The sequence below is a fragment of the Enhydra lutris genome, unplaced genomic scaffold (assembly GCF_002288905.1).
Source record: "Enhydra lutris kenyoni isolate GAN:26980312 unplaced genomic scaffold, ASM228890v2 scaffoldscaffold23, whole genome shotgun sequence".
NCBI lineage: Eukaryota > Metazoa > Chordata > Mammalia > Carnivora > Mustelidae > Enhydra > Enhydra lutris.
In genome coordinates, this window is record NW_019154107.1 from 10,789,181 (window position 1) to 10,803,341 (window position 14,161).

The 14,161-nt window shown below is 39.4% G+C and overlaps 1 protein-coding gene and 1 pseudogene across 1 annotated transcript in view; one reads left to right on the top strand and one right to left on the bottom strand.

Moving 5' to 3' along the window:
• Nucleotides 1-14,161, top strand: part of LOC111150371 (interleukin 1 receptor accessory protein like 1) — a 786,204-nt gene that overhangs the window by 92,506 nt on the left and 679,537 nt on the right. The window lies entirely within an intron of this gene.
• LOC111150338 lies at nucleotides 2,412-6,587 on the bottom strand (annotated as a pseudogene).

Sequence of the window (14,161 nt, forward strand, 5' to 3'; positions counted from 1 at the left end):
ACTCAGATTCCAGAGTGATGGTACTTAGGCTAAGCATTGCACTAGGAGCACAGAATAGAAACGAGTTCCTGGTTAAAGGGATTCAACCAAAACACAGAAGTGAGGAACAATCCAGCCCATCAGGAGCACCAGTAGTTTAAGTACTGCCAAAGTCACAACTGTGAATGGGAACATGGTAGGAAATGGGGAAGAGAGGGCAAACCCAGGCTCATATAGCCAAATAAAATAGTTTGAATTTGATTCCACAGAGTATGCACATGCAGGAAAGGGTAATTGGCAATGCATCATGACACATGATAAAATGTCATGGATGAAAATGTTTTATCAAAAATCTATTTACTAGTGTCAGGATTCATTCTGCCCCCACTTTTTCATACTGTTACCTTACATTGGGTTGTTGGTTGTTCAGCTGTTGAGAAGGAAGTGTGACTCCACTTCTGAAACTAGTAATACACTATATGTTAATTAATTGAATTGAGATAAAAATAAAATTTAAAAAAAAGGAAGGAAGTCTGAGAATTTCTCTAAGAATCCCTCAAAGCCTACAAGTTAGAGTAGAAGTTGTTAGGCATATGGCTATGCAGATATATTTTCTTTTGTAAAGTATTTAAAACTACTTGGTAATTAATTCTGTTACTTTGTGAATCATTCTAACACCAAACACTAAATGCACTGGCAGGCTCAGAGAAATAAATGATGAATGCCATCATACTTGGAGGACATGTAAAATGAAAGATGCTTACCAATCATCCAAGTAGATATCTGAAATAGCAAATATTACAATAAAAAAGTCTTTTAACAAAAAATAACTATTTAACAAATATATTTTTATGTTTTCAGTAGTTCATTCTTTTCAAGCAAACTTCAATTCCAAAAACTCAGGAAGGTGACATTTTTGAGTGATATAAATCTTTATAGTTACATGTAATTATTTTATTATACTTTTTTAAGATTTATTTATTTGAGGGGGGAGGGACAAAGGGAGAGGGAGAGAAGCAGGCTCCCTGCTGAGTGGGAAGCCGGAAGTGGGGTTCAGTCTCAGTACTGAGCTGTAAGCAAGAGTTAGATGCTTAACCGACTGAGCCACTCAGGTTCCCCTACATATAAGTATTTTGAAAGTATTATCCACATTTATTAATTTACTTAAATTGGGAGGGAGCGGATCTTAATGTAGTCATTTAGTTTCTTACTATAAAGTGCTATCATAAAATACATTGTTTAGGAGCTGCAAAAATCATTTTTAATTCGCAACTATCTTTAAAGATATTTTCATACCACAATTATTTATTCTTTTCCCTATAATTCCCTGTTGTCATTTGTTTAATTGGTTTATTTAAACTTATCATTTTTCATTCACTTGACCATTGTAAATCAAGAAACTTTTACCTTTTCGCTCTTATTATTATTATCTTGTCTGGTGGGGACAAAATAATTGAGACAAAATAGAGGAGCAAGAGGCAGACAGCAGGTGCATTTGTATATTATGAAATGTTTACAAAATAATAAGCACCACATGAATAATGCATTTGAAGAAAATTGTCTGGCAAATGATATTGAGTCATATATCCAAATCATCCCTCAATTACTGAAGAACAAATTACAACTGCTAATGCATCCAGTTTTATCAGAAAGAGAATTCACCGTGTGGGGCATCTAGGTAGAGTTAAGAGGGCTATTGCTTATTTAATAGAAGATTAAAATCTCTGTATTTATATCTGTATCTATATGTCTATAGCTGTACCTATATCTCTGTAATTTGAAAACCTAAAACATGTCTGTTGTTGTTGTTGTGTGTGTGTGTGTGTGTGTGTGTGTGTATAACATTTAAAAGTCCAGTATATTTTTTTTGAAGAATTAAGTTCCTGTGGCTTATTTGCTGTTGATTGGCTTTCATGTAGTATAATAAAACTATTATATGCACTAATATTATTACTGTAGTTTATTTTAAGCTTAAATGTTTATTTCTTTCAAATATTTAGTATTTATATTAATTAAAATTAATTTAACTTTAAATTTCTGTATTTAATATATCTTACATTAACCTTGACAATAAACTTAAGAAGTGAATATTCCTATTCATATTTTACAGGTAAGGGAGTGCAGACTCAGTGAATTTAGGAAATAGGCTTAAGGTTAGCAAATTGCAGAGCTAGGATATTGACCTGATGGTAGCTAATACCAAAGTCCATTCTTTTTCTTTCATTGGAACATTTCCCTGTTTTTATATAAAAAGCACTGGGTTCTGCTTCTCTGGTTTGTATACCTAGCAATGTAAAATACTGAGACGTTAAAGACAAAGATAGAATAAATACTCAAACTCTCTGCTTCAGTGTTTGTTTTGTTTTGTTCATTCTTTCCCGTTTAAAAAGAGAGAGAGAGAAGTAACTCAAGACCTAGGATTTTGGAGTAGTTTATGTGCCTTTCTTCATTTTACCTTTTGGCTGGTTTGCTGTCTGAACACTAGGTGGAGGCGGCCCAGCTCTCTGGGCGACTACTGTTGTCAGGGCCATGGGGCCCTGCAAGATTCTCAACTGTTGTACCTGCTGCTGTGGCTGCCGCTGCAAGGCAGGGGCCTGCTGCAGCGTGTGCTGGGGATGAGGTCGGCTCTGCTGGGTTCTTCTTTCACTCTCTGCAGAGTCAAGCGGAGCCAACACTGCCGGCTGGGGCTGCAGAAAACTTCCTGCTCCAGGGAGGTTAAGGACAATGGCTTGCTGAGCAGATGAGGCTGTTCTCTGACTGGTTGAACCTTGTGCACTTGAACTCTGTGGCACTGGCTCCTGAGGACCAGTAGTTGTGGGCTGTTGGAGTTGTGGTTGTGGAATAAATTGGTAGAGCCACTGCTGCTGAGGCTGCTGCTGGGTGTTCAAAAGTAGTGAACCTTGTGGAAGCTCCAGTAGAGTTACTGGACTGATACTGGAGGCATTTTTTAAAATAAATTGAACACCTATTTGAGGAGCCTGTGGTGCAGGAGGCACTACATTTGGTGGCCGAGCTCCTGAGGACAGGGTGCTAGACTTGATATCCACAGGAGCTGTGGTCCCAGAGGCAGAGCCCTTCCTGCAACTGGAAACCCTCCCCAAAGCCTGGGCTCCACAACCAGAGCCCACCACTTTGATGATGCTGTGGCCTGCAGAGCTGGACATGACTGGGGTGGCCAGGCTTCTTTGTGATGAGCTGGCAGTAGACAGGGTGGCTGCAGGAAGTGTGTTCACTTGATTTACTTCTACAGAGGATTTCTGGGAGATGGCACTGACCTGGGTGGCCAGGGTTCTTTGTGATGAGCTGGTAGTCGCCAGGGTGGCTGGAGGAAGCATGGTAACTCTAATCACTTCTGCAGAGGATTTCTGAGAAGGGGCTGTGACCTGGGTGGCCACTGTTCTTTGTGATGAGCCGGTAGTTGACAGGGTGGCTGGAGGAAGCATGCTAACTCCAATCACTTCTGCAGAGGATTTCTGGGAGTTGGCCATGACTGGGGTGGCCAGGGTTCTTTGTGATGAGCTGGTAGTTGACAGGGTGGCTGGAGGAAGCATGGTAACTTGTATCACTTCCGCAGAGGATTTCTGGGAGTTGGCCATGACCTGGGAGGTCAGTGTTCTTTGTGATGAGCCGGTAGTTGACAGGGTGGCTAGAGGAAGCATGGCAACTTGTATCACTTCCGCAGAGGATTTCTGGGAGTTGGCCATGACCTGGGAGGTCAGGGTTCTTTGTGATGAGCCGGTAGTTGACAGGGTGGCTGGAGGAAGCATGGTAACTTGTATCACTTCCGCAGAGGATTTCTGGGATTTGGCCATGACCGGGAAGGTCAGGATTCTTTGTGATGAGCCGGTAGTCGCCAGGGTGGCTGGAGGAAGCATACTAATGCGAATCACTTCCGTAGAGGATTTCTGGGAGTTGGCCATGACCGGGGTGGACAAGGTTCTTTGTGATGAGCCAGTAGTTGACAGGGTGGCTGGAGGAAGCATGCTAACTTGTATCATTTCTGAAGAGGATTTCTGGGAGTTGGCCGTGACCGGGGAGGTCAGGGTTCTTTGTGATGAGCCGGTAGTTGACAGGGTGGCTGGAGGAAGCATGCTAACTTGTATCACTTCCGCAGAGGATTTCTGGGAGTTGGCCATGACCGGGGTGGTCAGGGCTCTTTGTGATGAGCTGATAGTGGACAAAGTGGCTGGAGGAAGCATTCTAACTCGAATAACTTCCATAGAGGGTTTCTGGGAGCTGGTAGTGACTGAGGTAGACAGGGTTCTTTGTAATGAGTTAGTAGTGGACACAGTAGGTGCAGGAAGGATGCTAATTTGATTCACTTCCACGGAGGATTTCTGGGGGTTGGCACTGACCTGGGTGGCCAGGGTTGTTTGTGATGAGCTGGTAGTGGACAAAGCAGCTGAAGGAAACATGCTAACTCGAATCACTTCCGTAGAGGGTTTCTGAGAGTTGGTGATGACTGGGGTAGCCAGAGTTCTTTGTAATGAGTTAGTAGTGGACACGCTTGCTGCAGGAAGGATGCCAGCCCGATTAACTTCTACAGAGGATTTCTGAGAGGGGGCCATGACCTGGGTGGCTAGGGTTCTTTGACATGAGCTGGTAGTAAATAAAGTGATTGGAGGAAGCATGCTAACTCGAATCATTTCCACAGAGGGTTTCTGGGAGTTGTCCATGACCTGGGTGGCCAGGGTTCTTTGTGATGAGCTGGTAGTCGACAGGGTGGCTGGAGGAAGCATGCTAATTTGATTCACTTCCACAGAGGATTTCTGGGAGTTGGCCATGACTGGGGTGGCCAGGGTTCTTTGTGATGAGTTGGTAGTTGACAGGCTGGCTGGAGGAAGCATGCTAACTTGAATCACTTCTGCAGAGGATTTCTGGGAATTGGCGACGACAGGGGTGGCCCGGATTTTTTGGATTGAGCTGGTGGTGGACACAGTGGCTGCACGAAGTGTGCTAACTCGATTCACTTCCACAGAGGATTTCTGGGAGTTGGCCATGCCCTGGGTGGCCAGGATTCTTTGTGATGAGCTTGTGGTAGACATGGTGGCTGCAGGAAATGTGCTAACTGGATTCACACCCACAGTGGGTTTCTGAGAAAGACTTGGTGGCTTAGAAGCAAGAACAGGAGATGGAGATTTAAGAAAGCTGTTTCCTTGCCATGGAGTTAAACTGTTACCTGATGAAGTCTTTTCTGAGCTTAAGGGAAGTTTGATGGTTGGAGATGGATGTCTGAATCCCTTCCCCAGGACTGAAGACTGACCCAAAAGGATCTTGGGCTGTTCAGTTTCTTTCCCTGGAGGCAGATGGCTGAAGCTGGCTGAGTCGCTGGAACTATGTGAAGTGGTGACTGGACATTTGGCCTGGTGCGGGACTACCACCTCTGGCTCAGTGACTACCACACCAGCATCAGTCTTTGACCCAGGCAGGACACTATTTGAATGGTCATCTGTGGAGGGGTGTGGAGAAGATATCTGTCTCTCATATCTGACATTTTTACGTTGTCTTCTTTTTCCAGAGATAAGTGGATCCTTAAGTGACTGCATCAAGGTTAGCTTTGTCTGAGACTCATCACCACCTTCATATCCAAATACAGAATCATCTTTTATCTCATGGGCTGGCCACACTGTTGGTTGTGAGCCATCACATTTGACAAAATTCTCCCATTTAGCATATTTCTGCACATCCACTTCAGAAGGTAAAGCCAAGTCACAGGGTCTCTGTTTCCACATATCTACATAATCTGCTGCTTTAGAAATTATGAAGTCAGAATTCTCACTTGTTTTACTTTCTTTGCTTTTTTTGCAAGAAGTCAATACTGTCAGCTCAGGAGGAGGTGGAGAATGAGACAGCTCCCAATGCTGATTCAGAGAGGGTGCAGAGTACCTCTTGAAGCTCCTTTTCATCGGCGGAGTGTTCATCTTTTGCTTGTTATAGAGCAGCCTATTTGCAGTGCAGGCTACGGATATAGAAGGATCCAAACATAGGGGTTCAGCGGTAGCCAAGATCAGCTGGCTCTCAAGTGACAGTTTGTCTTCCTGGGTCCATTCCTGGCCATCGCTGGTTATGGACTGCACGTCGCAGGCTAACGTCTGCATGGTCGGGCGCAGGAGAATGTGCCTACTCTGGTAGCCCGGAGGTTCTCCACTGATGCACTGCCTGTAGTCCCGCACCTGTGCTATGACACACCCGCAGTGGAAGAAGTTCACCTCAGATTTTTCCAGGAGGTCCAGCAAAACAGGAGGTAATTCTTCAGCATCCAGATATTCAAGAAATTCCCTTTCTTCATAAGGCAGCCGAATAGTCTCTGAATACGCTCCATGTTTCTCTTCGAGCATCAGTGAATATCCCTCTTTTCCTGGGTATAGGTTGACCACTAAACACGGCAACGACTCTCTCCTCACGAGCTTCTCTAGCAAGTTCACGTTGCTTCTTAGCTCCTCTGGAGCCTCAGGCTCTCTCCCACATTCTTCCACATAGATGTCGTAAAGCTTTTCGTAGAGAGATGCTTCCCCACTCGACGAGACTTTCCTTTTAGGAGGCCTCTGCTGGGCACCTGCGATGACATAGTCCGCACGGTCCAAAGCTCGTTCTAAAGCCTGTTGCATCATGGTACAAAAGGGGCCCCCAAAGAAGAGAAAATTCAAATGCCTAGCAGAGTGGGAAAAAAACCCCGCCCTTCGGGTCAATATAGTCTTGCAAGCTCCGCAACTCCACAATGGAACCACCAGTTTAACTTCAAAATTGACACCAAGAAACCCACTAACAAGAAAGCAATACACAGAATTCTTGCAAGTCTCTGAAAAATACCTGTATCTGTACAGGCTGCCACCACTGCGCTGGGCCTTGCCTCACCTCGCCTTCCGTCGTTGCCTTTGGTTAGGCCGGAAGTCAGTGCGGAGGGGTCAAACTATAGAGCCTTCTGTGCGCTTGCGCGCTACCTCAGGCTGCACCTTCTGCCTCCTTGGCGGTGTGGTTTTCAGTGGTCTGTACTTCCTGTTGTGGTGCCTGCACTTCCTGTTGGAAGTAGGGCCAGACGTCTGTGTCCAGTCAATGCAGTTTAACAGGATAATAACAATAACCTTTTATAGAAAGTGATTCAATGCCATCCTTTTCCCCACTTTGTTCTCATTAAGAGTAAAGAAAAATTACAAATATAAATATGTCCTATGTGCTTTCCTTTCCCTGTAGAAAATGTATGTTCAACCAACAGCTACTTTGAGAATGAATTATGAGGAAACTAATATGCTAGAATTGAGACAGTAGTATCAGTGACAAGTGACTTGCCATGTAGGAGTTAACAATTTCCCTGGTGAGGCAAACAAATAATCAGATAAATAGAATACACCACAATTTATAGACGTGGGCAGAGTGATAAAAGAAGTTCTAAACATGGAGAAGTGAAAAAAAAAAAAAAAACCTATTCCCAAAGGAGATGATAGTTGAGCTTTCTTAAAGAATGAATAGAAAGTTATCAGACAAAAGGATTCAAGTCATGGGATTTTCTGAAGTAAGGAGAGAAATCTAGACTGGAGCTACGGATGAGGATGTTACCTATTTGAAATTATTTTCCAAAGAGTTCCCACCATAAGTCATTCATATTTCAAAGCTACTCAAAATAAAATTTATCTAATGCTCCAGGAAATTAACCAAGCAGACATTTTTTTTTCAAATGAAGAAACTGACATTCAACCAACTGAGGTAATAGGCTCAAGATTATAAAATGGTAAGCAGTTGAGACAGGGTACAAATCCAAATCTCTGACTGTGAAGCTTGACCTCTTTCCTATTTTTTCATGAAATTAACCTTAAAAACAGGAGCATCTGGAAACATTGACAGGGAATTTGGTGGTAGGTGCCCAGCTGGACATCATCTTACATGCAAATTTGGTGGTAGGTGCCCAGCTGGACATCATCTTACATGCAAAAAAAAAATGCATGGTTTTTTTTTTTTTTTTTTTTTTTTTACAAATGTAAAACATTAAATTACTTATTTTGAAGCAAAATTGACAACTCATGAAGATGCCCCATTAGAACCAGTCATGGAAAAATAAATACACAAGAATGGTGAAGAAGTTGTTTTGGAAATGTGTCAGGGGATGAGTGAAACAGGTGATGGAAATTAAAGAGTACATTTATGATGAGCCCTGAGCAATGAAAGTATAGAATTGTTGAATCACTATATTATACACTGGAAAATGATATAACACTTTATGTTGATTATACTGGAATTAAAATAAAGTACTTAATAAAAAAATAAGTAATGGCAAAAGATTTGCCTTACCAGATGTTATATTGTACTAAACAGTGTGTTTGTTGTATAAATATCAAGAGATGTAAGTCGAACAGTTCAATATCTAAGAAGTAATTCCCAAAATATGCAGGAATTTGACACATAGTAAATGTGGCATCACATGTCAGTGGAGAAAAGATAAAGTCTTCACTCAGTCTTGTTTGTAAAAAAGGAAACTGGAAAAAATACTTTTTTCTGTCTTAACATTTCTGTAAAAATAAATGAATCAATGATGAAACTATAAAACTACTGGAAGAAAATAGTGAAATTTTTTTAAATGTATATAAGTACAGAGTACAAAAAGACTTTCTAAAAGTCCCCAAATCCAGAGGGTATAAAAGGATTGATGTAATTATTAGAGAGAAATAAAAAAAACTCTCTCCATGTCAATCAAGATGAAATTAAATGGTAAATGGCAAACTTACAGAATATATTTGAAATAGAATTCAAAATAAACCAATATCCTTACTATAAGAAAATCCTGCAGCTCTGCCATACTGTTTTATATTTTGGGGTCATTTTTGTTGTTTCCACCAGTTGTCTTTATACTTATACCTTTATGTAATCAATCATCTTAGTATTCTTCTTTCCTTACTTTGATTTTTCTATGATGTCAGCTTACAATATTTTAATTCTCATGTATATGTTAACGAATCAGGTTACTCTATATTCCTTTCTCTCTTCTCTTTGCATTTTTTAGTTATGTTATTTCTACTTCTTCAGAGCAAATAATATTTACATATTATTCTTATAACTGTAATACTTAATACTGCCTTTATTTTAGTACCAGATCATCAATTATGTATGCTCACTACCAAGATTTCTCTAAATCTTTCTCCATTCTTACATTGTAAAAGTTTTTCATTCTCTATTTTTAGGAAGCATTTATGTATATGATATTTCCTGAGATTCTTTTTCTAATGCTTAAAACTTTGCTAGTAATAAAATCTTGGCTCATATTCTGTCCTTTCCTTTAGATTCTTGGAAATGTTACTCTGCTTTGTTGTGCTTTGTGTTTTCTTTTTGTAAGTGACTTGGCTTTCTCTGGAAGTTTGGAGGATATTATTTTTCATTTTATTTTACTTCATTTTATTTTATTTTTGATACAGTTAACATACAGCGTTATATTAGTTTCAGGTGTACAATACAGTGATTCAACCATTCCATACATCACCCAGTTCTCATCATGACAAGTGGCCTTCTTAATGCCCATCAACTTTTCAACCAATCCTCCCACTCCTCTTCCCTCTGATAACCATTAAATTGTCCTCTATAATTAAGAATCTGTTTCTTGGCTTATCTCACTCTCTCTCTTCCCCTTGCTCATTTGTTTTGTTTCTTAAATTCTCCATATAAGTGAAATCATATGGTATTTGTCTTTCTCTGCCTGACTTATTTACTTAGCTTTATAGTCTCCAGCTTCTTCCATGTCATTATAAGTAACAAGATTTCATTCTTTTTTATGGTCAAATAATATTCCACTGTGTGTGTGTGTCTGTATATATATTCCATTGTGCATGTGTGTGTGTGTGTATATATGTGTATGTGTATATATACGTTTGTGTGTGTGTGTGTGTGTGTGTGTGTGTGTGTGTGTGTGTGTGTATAATGCTGCTAAAAACATACGGGTCCATGTATCCTTTTGAATTAGTAGTTTTGTATTTTGGAGGAAGGGGAGGTAAAAACCCAGTAGTGCAATTATTGGATCCTAAGGTAGTTCTATTTTTAACTTTTTATGAAACCTCTTTACTGCTTTTCACAGTGGCTGCACCTATTTGCATTTCCACCGACAGTACAAGAGGGTTCCTCATTCTCCACATCCTCACCAACACCTGTTGTTTCTTGTGTTTTTGATTCTAGCCCTTCTGACAGGTGTGAGGTAATATCTCATTGTAGTTTTTTTTTAAAGATTTTATTTATTTATCTGACAGACAGAGATCACAAGTAGGCAGAGAGGCAGGCAGAGAGAGAGGGAAGCAGGCTCCCCGCTAAGCAGAGAGTCCGATGTGGCGCTCGATCCCAGGACCCTGGGAACATGACCTGAGCCGAAGGCAGAGGCCTTAACCCACTGAGCCACCCAGGTGCCCCCTCATTGTAGTTTTGATTTGCATTTCCCTGATGATGAGTGATATTGAGCATCTCTTCATGTGTCTGTTGGCCATCTGGATATTGTCTTTGGAGAAATGTATGTTCATTTCTTCTGTCCATTTTTAAATTAGATTATTTGTTTTGGGGGGGTGTCAATTTATCTAAGTTCTTTATGTATTTTGATTACTAACACCTTATCAGATATATCATTTGCAAATATCTTCTCTCATTCAGTGGGTTGCCTTTTAGTAGTATTGATTGCTTCAGTCACTATGCAGAAGCTTTTTATTTTAATATAGTCCCAATAATTTATTTTTGTGTTTGTTTCCTTTGCCTCAGGAGACATATTAGAAAGAAGTTTCTATAGCCAGTGGCAAAACAGTTACTGCTGTGTTCTCTTCTAGGATTTCAATGGTTTCAGGTCTCACATTTAGGTCTTTAATCCATTTTGGATTATTTTTGTGTATGGTATAAGAAAGTGGTCTAATTTTATTATTTTGCTTGCTGCTTTCCAGTTTTTCCAATACCACTTGTTGAAAAGGCCATCTTTTTTCTATTGGACATTCTTTCCTGTTTGTTAAAGATTAATTGACCATATAGTTGTGGGTTCATTTCTGAATTGTCTGTGTTTTCTATTCTGTTCTGTTGGTCTTTGTGTCTGTTTTTGTGCCAATACCATACTGTTTTGATTACTACAGCTCTGTAATATAACTTGAAGTCTGGAAACTATGATGCACAATCACTTGTTTACATATAAAATTCCTGTTGGGGTGTCAAGGTGAAATTTTCCTCTGCTTTGTGTGAGTGTGGATGTGCATATGTGCACATGTGTTTTACAACTGTTATTTGCTGAAGTGATTATCATTTTTCTGGCTTTTACCCCTGAACGAGCAATAGAAGATACTTTGAACTGAGTAGAATAGGGAGATCCGATGGTTACCTGATTCCATATTTCAAGACCACCTTTTTCGCTGTCATTATGACATGTGGATCTTATTATTTTTATTGTTGTTGTTGGTGGTGGTGGTAGTTTTTAACAAATGGAACATTTTTTCACAAGTCTGGTTTCTTCTGATTCTTTGACCAAATCTTGGTTCACTAGAGCCCTTTATTTATAGTCAGCTTCCTCCCTCACCTTCACCATTAAGGCTTCAAAGGAAACATTTCCTCTCAAAGGTATCTCACTCTCTTTCCAAGAAGAGTTGACCACCTCTGGTCCTGTGCTCTTTCTGTGCTCCTTTCTTTTGATACCTCAGTAACTATGGTCTAATCTACCTGGCCTCAAATTGTTTCTCAGTATTTGCCATCTCAAAATTTGGCCTCAAGGCTGTCTACAAATTAATAAAAATAAGATCATTAACCTAGGAGGAAAAAAAAGGGGGGGGGTTCAAAATGACAGTTGACAAAAGAAGGAATACAAATACCACTTAAGTATATGAAAAGACATTCAACCTCACAAGTAAGAGAATTATAAGTTAAGAATTTTTTATTTTAATAAAAGTCCTATTTTTACCTCTTACATTACCAAAGATTAACATACTTTATAGCTTATCTTGTTAGCTAATGGTGTGGGGAAACAGACAACTCTTAAACATTGTTGAGGGTGTTAATTGGACCAAATCCTATGGATAACAAAGAACCTGGTAATAGGGTTTGCCCCCAGATTTGATTTCAGGGTGACTGAGGCTCATAGGTAGGAATTTTCCACTATTAGTATATGCTCATTAAAAATGAACTTAATTTTCAATTTTTTAAGTGCAACATTTCCACTGTTACTTCATACTCTAGATGAATAACAACTGTTATCCATCAGTGGAGGTAGCAGTACTTCATTCTGAATATCATTTTGCAACATAAGAGCACTCAAGAGGAAATGAATAGCAAGGACAAAAATCTAGGGAAATTCTGGCATTTAACTGCAAGGAACTGAGTGAAGAGTGGCATAAAAGGAAAACCAGGAAAAGGCCTTCTAATAAAATCTCAAGATGACTGGACATAAATAGTATTCAATGTCATATTGTGCTCAAGCCAGATAATGACTGAAAGCCAAGAGATTTTTGGTAACACTAGTAACATTTTTTGATACATAATGGAGAGAAAACGCAAGCCATAGTAGAGAAAGAGATGAACTTGTGTTGAAAAAATGAGAATAGTTTAAAATGCTACTGAAAAATTTGTATTAGTGCAGGTGAAGAGGTAAGTTATAGGTAGACATAGAGTAAACAAATGTGCACACCAAGACTGCCTCTCTGTAAAATCTCTTAATAATGCACTAAATGGGTCAGATAAATATAACATGCATAATGATATTATCAGTAATGCTATTTTGGAATTTCAGAAAAGGATGTAAGCCTTCATGTAGACTTTTATTTGACAAATGAGAAACTAACACACCCAAAGCCACAATTCAAATTAATGACTTATTCATGTTATGTGCTTTATACATTATAGACATAATAAATGGTAAATAAAGACATCAGTAACTACAAAGTCAAAATAGGCAGCAATACTTTGTATAATTTGGATTCGAGATAAATCCATATTAGTAAAGAAAACCAGGAGCCAGAAGCAATGTAACAGCTTTTTCATATTAGCCACCAAGGTAGTCAATTACAATTGTATTTATTAGACTAGTGAACAGAAGGGTTATGAGAGTGGGAATGATTACAGTGCTGTTGTATAAATTGTATCTTCAAGAAAACACTTAAGTAAAAGATATCGAGTTAATTGTTATGATATTGTTCGTGTGTGTATGAAGACTAATTTGGGAAGACCCTGCATCTTGATAAAACTGAATATAATGGGATTGAACTCCTCCATTCCATAAGAGTTTTCTTTGTCTGGCTACCATCATAATGGATTTTTTTTTAAGATTTTATTTATTTATTTGACAGAGATCACAAGTAGGCAGAGAGGCAGGCAGAGAGAGAGGAGGAAGCAGGCTCCCCACTGAACAGAGAGCCCAATGTGGGGCTCAATCCTAAGACCCTGGGAACATGACCTGCGCTGAAGGCAGAGGCTTTAACCCACTGAGCCACCCAGGCGCCCCCCATCATAATGGAATTTTAAGGAAGAAGCAGATATTATAACTAGAATTCATGTATACAATAAAACCATTTTCATTTCTTTGTAATAGTTGTTTCATATGAGAAGAACATGAGAGATAACCTTAGAGAGTACTGATAGCAAAGTAGGTTTGACAGCTGACTCTTGGAAAGTGTCTTGTGTAATTATCCCACCTATCCTCTGGCTAGGGATAAGTGTTTTTCATATGACCTATACTTCTGAAAATACTGAATTTCAAAATATCATTTCATGTACATAGCTATTGACATCTGCAAATATTTATCCATTTAGTTCTAGAGTCCCATTGGTGATTCTTCCATCAAAAACTAAGAGTAGAGCAAAGCTAATAATGGGCAAGCCCTCATTCATGCTGTTTTATTTATTTATTTCTCTCCCTGATGCTGCATCTAGGGATGCCTTCCACTTTATGCCTCATGGCAACTGCAGCTCTTCCTGGCAATAATATGAGACAAGTTTAACTGAATTTCAGCTGTATGGGACTTCACTCCCAGAAAGGGTGTTCTATTTATATTGAATTTTTTTTTATAAAAATGAAAAGTTGGATCTGGAAAACATAAATGGAGGAGGACTACATTCACAGTAGGAAAAGAAGATTAAATATTAAGGGTTGTGTGATTTATCTCTATGAGGTGCTGCTGCAAAGGAGATTAAGCTTTTAAAAAGTGGTGACCTTGATATAAATTCCATATTTAGCCAGTGGTGAAATATTATGAAC